Below are 7,830 nucleotides of genomic sequence, written 5' to 3'. Positions count from 1 at the left end.
TGAATGAACCAAGGACCTCCACCCTGCACCAGACTGAAGAAGGTGAAGCTAGAAACATCTTGACCCTGTGGTCAGGACCAGCCCAGTGCCAGGCTTCAGATGCAGGATCTAAATTCAGGACCACAAGATGAAGCACTGGGAGAAGTCCTGACTCCACCCCTCACTCTCAGGACTTCATCCAGTATTTCAGCTTTCAGTATCAACTAAGTCTCCCTACTGGAGGAGCCTCTGGTCTCCATCTCCAAGTAATTCACTTCCATCAGACTTTTGAAGGGAAATTGTTCCCCTCCAGGTAACACCTCAAGAATATTGGAGCCTCACCTCCTCCACAGCATACTGCTCCACCTCACCCTCCACCCACAGCTGGCTGTTCATGACAGCACAGCTGATCCAACCTGTCTTCTCTCCTTCTTTTTTTTTTTTTTTTTTGGTGAAAAATGTGAAATATTTCACTGTTATTTTTATTGTCTTTTATTTATTTATTTATTTATTTATTTTATTTTTATTTATTTATTTATTTTATTTATTTAATATGTCAGCTGACATATTCACACAGTGACTTTGTTTAAACAACTGAAACAACAAAACGATTAAAACAGGTATTCAGTGATTTGTAAAACCAGTAAAAATAATAATAATAAAAATAAAAATGTTAAACGTAAACATACATTTGTTATGATCCAAAAAAGCCTAACATCCTTTGACTAAAATTAAATTAATCGAATACTGACCCAAACATGTTAAATAGTTTGGGTCAATACATTGCTGGGCTTGTTCAGCATTTACTGTCACAGAGGAACATAAATCTTTAAGTGAAAAAATGATAAAAACTGGTAATTTGAAAAAGATAGATTAAAAATTATTAAAACAATTTAAAGCTTGCTTTTGTTTAATAAAGGGAACAGAAATTGTGTGAAAAATGTCACCTTATTGGGAATAGCAACACAAATGGTTGTTTTCCACAAGGTTAGCGAAGCTCCACCACGTCTATTGCATACAAATCTAAAAGAAGAAAAAAAACAAATATAATATGATTTACTAAAAGGAAGACTTTTGATTTCATAAATAAGATAAGTGTTACCTTTAAATATTTGTGGGAAAAATCTGATGCTACCCCAAGAATACAAAGCCACAGTGGAAACGATGACAGGCTTGCAGCCCTCTGTCTTCCTGGAGTGAGGTGCCTGATCAGTAGCAGTGAGTTGACAGAAGTCAGTGTCTGTAAGAGTGGCCAAACGCTGATACTCTGTCCACTTGCGTAGAGTCTAAGAAGCTGGAATGCAGGCACACTGGACGAGCTTGTTCTGAAAACAACAACAACAACAAAAAAAAACATTTTATTTGTGTTAAGGCCTAAAAACTACAAATAAGTTATACAATGAACAATGCTGAAATACCTTATAGGTGCTGCAGGCCACATAACCAGAATCCAGAGCAATCTCACACTCACATGATGGTGAGGAAAGACATGAGCTCTGCAGTGAGGTTTGAATGTCCCAGTTGGGACACTGAAGAACTCAGAAGAAAGCAATACCTGCACCGAGAGACAGAGTAGAAAAAGCATAGACTAAACAGGATTTAAATTAATTAATTGGATTAAAAACACTGACATTTTTTATCAAAGATAAAGAATCATACCTCTCTCTGCTCTGAGGATCACTGAGCATCTCTGACAGGAAGTACAGTTTCCTCAGTATGAGTCATCCTTGATGGTCTCAGAGGTGTGGACTGTGGCAGCATGATGATGGTCTCCAGATCAGGCAGGAGGTCAGGTGATGGGTGTGTCATCTTCTCCATTGAAGACACACTGGTATGGCAGTTCATAAAACAGCAGTCTCTGTGTGGCATGTAGTTATATGTGCAGTCCAGCACTGATGGATCAGGTTTGGCTCAGCAGTTCATGAAGATGGTGTTAAGATGTTGTTGTTTCAGCTGAGGATGGTGAAGTTTGAAGGTTTTGCCACAAAGGAGACTGTGCCCTGTCTGAAGAAAATACATCTCAGTACTCTGTTTATAGTAACCATTGTCCTTGATGTAAGTATGTAAGAAAAAATTGTGTATGTTTCTGTTCTGTGTCCTGTGTACTGTTTGTTTGTATATTTAATTCAATTCAATTCAGTTTTATTCATATAGCGCCAAATCACAACAACAGTCACCTCAAGGCGCTTTATATTGTACAGTAGATACATACGACTCACTCACCCCTCCCTCCCAGCTCTCAGCTGCTGAAACTCAGAGCGTGTTACCGTGGAAGAGTCGCTCCTTCACCTTTGAAGTCTGATAGTCCGACTGACGCAGTATAACATTCAGTCTACACTTTGATTCAGAATCAGAATCAGACTTTATTTATCCCCAAGGGGCAATTAACATACAACAGAGCAGCATAACGTTGAAGATAAGGACAGGGCACTAACAGGCAATAAGAGTGAGATAAGAGTGTGGTACGCTGGAGCCACTATCAGGGACAAACAGAGACTGCAGCGTGTTGTGCGCTCTGCTGAGAAGGTGATTGGCTGCAGACTCCCATCTCTGCAGGACCTGTACACCTCCAGGACACTGCGGCGTGCAGCTCGGATCTCAGCTGACCCTTCTCACCCTGGACACAGTCTGTTTGACCTGCTCCCCTCAGGCAGGAGGCTCCGGTCCATTCGCACCAGAACCTCTCGCCATAAGAACAGTTTCTTCCCCTCTGCTGTTGGACACATGAACAATAACCATATGACTGTTCCCACCACTAACACATGACCCTACGCTGTGTCACTGCATCATTCCATGTTTGGCACTGATCACCACCTGCACTCATGTATATATCTTTCTACTAGCACTATATTTTAATTCTTATTTTTATTTCATGTCTATTTTAAGCGTAATTTATGACAGTATGTTTGCACTGAAGCACCGCAGCAATTTCCTAATGTTGTAAACCTGCTCAACATTTGGCAATAAAACCCTTTCTGATTCTGATTTCTGATAATAAATACACAGAATATATACTATAAACACAGTTTTAAAATTAAAGTAACTTAAAGGTGAATAAAGTGAGTAAAAGTGAATAAAGTGTGCAGTATAAGAAGAGGCAGATAGTTTATGTTTCTGGTGTGGGAAATGTTCTTATCGGCTGGAGTTAAAAAGCAGAGTGGCTTTGGGGACAAAGGTGGCGCTCCTCCTCCTCTCAGTCCTGCAGGAAATGCAGCGGAGGCGTCGCCCAGAGGGGAGCATTGAAATGAAAATGGATTGGATTTATATAGCGCTTTTCAAGGCACCCAAAGCGCTTTACAATGCCACTATTCATTCACTCTCACATTCACACACTGGTGGAGGCAGCTACAGTTGTAGCCACAGCTGCCCTGGGGCAGACTGACAGAAGCGAGGCTGCCATATCGCGCCATCGGCCCCTCTGGCCAACACCAGTAGGCGGTAGGGTAAAGTGTCTTGCCCAAGGACACAACGACCAGGACAGAGAGCCCGGGGATCGAACCGGCGACCTTCCGGTTACAGATACGCTTCCCAACCCCCTGAGCCACGGTTGCCCCTATAAATGCGGGGATGAAGAATGTGAGAGGGGTCGTTGATGATTTTGGCTGCCTGTCTGAGGCCTGTTGGCTGAAAACCTGCCAGAGTTCTGACAGGCCAATGACTGTAGAGCACACTGATGCAGTGGCTGCAGTCTGTTCCTGTATGAAGGCTGAGGGAGTGGAACCAGCAGCTGATGGAGAAGGTCATGATGCTTTCCAGGAAGGCGTAGTAAAAAGTCATCATGATGGGTGTGCTGACTCCAAAGGAGTTGAGTTTCCTAAGGAGGTGTAGCTGTTGGTGGCACCTCCTGAGAATCTCCTCTGTGTTGGCAGAATTTCAGGAGGTTGTCAAAGATGGTTACCAGGTATTTGTGCTCCTCAGCTACCTCCACTGGCTTCTTGTGGATGGTGGTGGTGACTGAAGCAGCCAGATCCCTCTGCCTGCTGGAGAAGGCCACCATCTCTTTGGTTTTGCTCACGTTATAACAGTCACAATGGTGTGGTGTCTCTCTTAATGTAACATAAGTTGAGGGTTTATGATGTCAGTAGTGTGCGCCACTGCCCTCCCTGTGATTCATGGAAGCAACGTGCTTGCACGCAAATACATGGAGAGAGACGGACTTTGTATGTTTTACCTCTCCAGAAACGTTTGCAACGTTACAGGTTGTATGAACACTGTCTGGCATGTTTGATAAGCAGCAGCCGTTCAACCAGGCCTTGTATAGTTGATGAAGAGAATGTGCATTAAAAGATACTGTCATGGTCCTGGGCCATTGACCCAGCGTTTTGTGTTTTATGATTATTTTCCTCTGTTCTAGTTATTCTGTGTCCTCCCCCCTTGTGTCCGGTTCGGGTTCTAGATTTCCTGTTTTATTCTGAAGGTCTCTTTCTGTTGTCATTGTGTTCAGCTTGTGTCCTCCAGTCATCATGTGTATTAGGATCAGCTGTTCTTCCCTCCTGTGTGTGATTACCTGATTACCTTGTGTGTGTATATTTAGTGGGTGTCGGTCTGTGTTTGTTGTCGGCTCGTCTGTGTTTCTCGGTGTAACTACGTCTCTCTGCATTCTCTGTTCTCCATCTCATGCTTAGGTTTGTCATTTAGTTTTCCCAGTTTAGATTTATGTTTCGGTTCTGCCCGCTTCTTGGTTATTACTCACTGTAAATAAATCTCACTTGCACCTCCACCACTGGCTGCTATTTGGATCCTCCTTCTCACCTCCACACGACTGCCACCCCAGCCGTGACAGATACGCTGTGGAATTCGCAGTACCAGTGTGATTGTGTATTCTTCCTACTTTACTGCTAAGGTTTCTACCGCCTCCTCTCAACCACTGAACACAACCCAACGTTACAACGTTCAGTTCCAGTTTGTAGCTGCCACACCACTCTACAAACTCCTGAAGATGTTGGGTGGTGCTGTGAGGTTTTTTTTTTTGCAAAGATAATAAGCAGACTAAAGGAAAAAATATATGAACTCAGTTCCACCACTATTAAAAAATAAAAATAATTACAGTGTCTGACTCGCATTCTGCTGCTGCAGTAATGTAAGTAAAATAATCAGAAATTCACTATTTCACTAAATGATTTAGATGAGAAAATATATATTTGACACATTTGAGGAAAATACTAATAAAATTAAATAAATAATATAAATGTTCCCTTTAGAAATCTTTTTTTTTTTGCTCTTTTTTACTCTTTAAAATAGTTGTTTTCTTTTTCAATCACTCATCTTAGCAGTAGGATTTACATGAAAAGAGAAACAAATTAAGTTTGAGTGAAAATGTACATTTTTTGCACTCTCTGGTCGACTGACTCAGTGACTCAAATGACTCAAAAAACCTGTTTCATTTTGGGGAGAGACTCATTAAAAGTCGATTCATTAAACAGAATCAAATTTACCATCACTAGTCAGGAACGACTCTTCTCCTCCTCCATTTTCTTCAGTTGGAGCTTATGGACGTATTGCCGCCCCCTTCAGGTAATTAATAGTATAAAATGAAATAAAACCCTGCGAGTTTGAAAAGCATTTATTAAAACAGTCAGGAACAACAAAAACAATGATTAACTGATTTAAATTCATCTATAACTCATTACTCCAACATAAATAAATAAATAGATGTGGTGTGACATCACTGAAGGGCCTCATCCCTCTGACATCACAGTGTTAGAGGAGTGAGGCCTCTCAGTGATGGACGTTATTGGAGTCCAGGACCTTCTGGGTCAGTAACCTTTGGTTTAACTTCCTGGTCCCAGCTCCAGGTTGTACAGGAGAACACTTTCAAGGTCCATTTTCAAGCTTTTCCATCAAAAGAATGTGAAAATTAAAACAAATCATCCTCGGTTGACTTAAACACCTTTGTTCCCCCTTTTGTTTAAACAGAGAAAAACAAACCACAGAAAAACACTGCAAAAGGAAAAGGTTGCATATAGTGTATAAACTCAAAACGCACATTTCACTTAAAAATTAAGATGTGCAAATGTAAACAAATCAGCTTGTTGGAGATATTCATCTTGTTGACCCCAATTCTTAGATTCCTGAAGTAGGTCGGACAATAACACACTTCACAACAGGTACCAGTTCACACAATTAGTTTATTTGTGTACAACCTCTCGAGAGTACTATGTGCACAGCGCGGGGCCCCCTGCAGATCTGAGGGCGTCCTCTTGTTACCATGGTTTTATACTTTCACCCTGTCCAAGTTGCACATCCTCTTTCAAGTGTCACATTACATAGATGCTGAACTTGATACACAATAACTTCAGCAAAACATCCTTATCTGTCCTTCATAGAAACCCTTCCCCACTCCTGTTTTCTTCTTCTTGCTAGCTAGGTGGTTGTTTACTGTTCTTGTGTTTTTGCAGCCAAGCGTGTGTGTGAAGCTCAAGATTACTATATATGGCCTTTATTCACTGCAGGGCCCTTGAGCAGCCTATCCTTCATTTAAGCACAGTAGTTCTAATCTATTAGTGATACATTTCATACAAACATGTCTGTATTATTGTTAAAGTCCTAAATTATGACCTTTAATGTGTTTGTGCTAATAACATCTGAATGTGTCCATTTGTTTGTTTGTTTTTTACAAAACAGGAACATTTGTTTGATTTTGTAGAGATAGAAATTTAACCTGGATCATCTAACTGTTAAGGTAAAATGCTTTATCCTCAAATCACAAATGAAAATAGTTACAGGGTATCCACTGTACTGATTGCATTTCTAATGTAGCAGCATATAGAGTCATCATCACTGATTTGAATCAATTTCTTTTTTTCATCCAACTTAACTCTGTTATTCACAAATAGTGTCAGTTTTTATTTTTTATTTCATCTTTTAGAAAACAGCAATGAGACATGTAAGGTTCCACCCTCTGGGTGAACATACAAACACGCACTGTACACAAACCTGATGAGTTTGTATCCACGTGGACCAATCAGAGGGGAGCTTTTACAGAGTACACTCTTCCTGTAATATGCCCAATGACGCCCTCCTCTCCAGGACTGCAGCATCTGAGCACCGATGCAGACACTTGCTCCCATCTGACACGGTACCCATGGCCTGCAGCTTCCCAACATCATTGATAGCCGCTGTGTGGCAGTCTCATTTTAACTGATCTAACCAGGCTTCTACAGGGCTCTAGACTAACGTTTTGCCATGGGCGCACCGATACGCCTAACTTTAAAAATGTAGGCGCTTCCGACACAAAAGTTAGGCGCACTCAAATTTTTCAACCGCATCGCTGAACACTGCAGTTTTACATTTTCACTTGTTTTGGGGGGGAAGTCCACACAGACAATATTCATTTCTAAATTATTAACTAACAATCTTGTGATTAAAGTGCTTTGTCAATATTGTAGAAAGTGTTAAACTTAATCATCATCTCGACTCCTCTGACGACCTGTTTGCTGTTGTATGCTGCTGAAAGGCCGTGGGGAGAGGGTCTGTGAAGGTTCTCAGTCATCCAGGTCATCGTAGTCAAAGGAGCTTGCAAAGAAAAGCGTCTGGACTTCTTTAAGTTGCTTGAAGACGTTTCACCTCTCATCCGAGAAGCTTCTTCAGTTATAAGGTCAAACGATTTTAAATTTTTTGTAGTTTATTGCACTTTTTTGCAATTTATGTAATTACTATGCACTTAATGCAGACATATTATTAAAATTTGGGCTATAATGGTTGTATTGATGTATAGCAACTTGAAATGCTCCAAAAATGGCTCCACAGCATGTAAAAATATAATATAAGCTCTGGCGGACTTGGTTCTATGGTAGGTCTTAAAGGGTTAACGGGATTTTTTTATTGTTCCATGTGGCTTATTATATCTCT

General features: G+C 40.9%; 1 long non-coding RNA gene across 1 annotated transcript; it reads right to left on the bottom strand.

Annotated features, from left to right (window-relative positions):
• Positions 1 to 1,269: 1,269 nt before the first annotated feature.
• LOC102313256 lies at positions 1,270 to 1,996 on the bottom strand. Its single transcript, XR_317692.2, has 3 exons — positions 1,639 to 1,996; positions 1,398 to 1,534; positions 1,270 to 1,304 (listed from the first exon to the last, which is right to left on the bottom strand). It is a non-coding gene; the product is annotated as an uncharacterized LOC102313256 (long non-coding RNA).
• Positions 1,997 to 7,830: the final 5,834 nt, after the last annotated feature.

This window comes from Haplochromis burtoni, unplaced genomic scaffold (genome assembly GCF_018398535.1).
Source record: "Haplochromis burtoni strain Fernald_Lab_line unplaced genomic scaffold, NCSU_Asbu1 Contig_811, whole genome shotgun sequence".
NCBI lineage: Eukaryota > Metazoa > Chordata > Actinopteri > Cichliformes > Cichlidae > Haplochromis > Haplochromis burtoni.
Note: the sequence above shows the minus strand (reverse complement) of the source record. Positions and strands in the feature narration are given on the sequence as shown.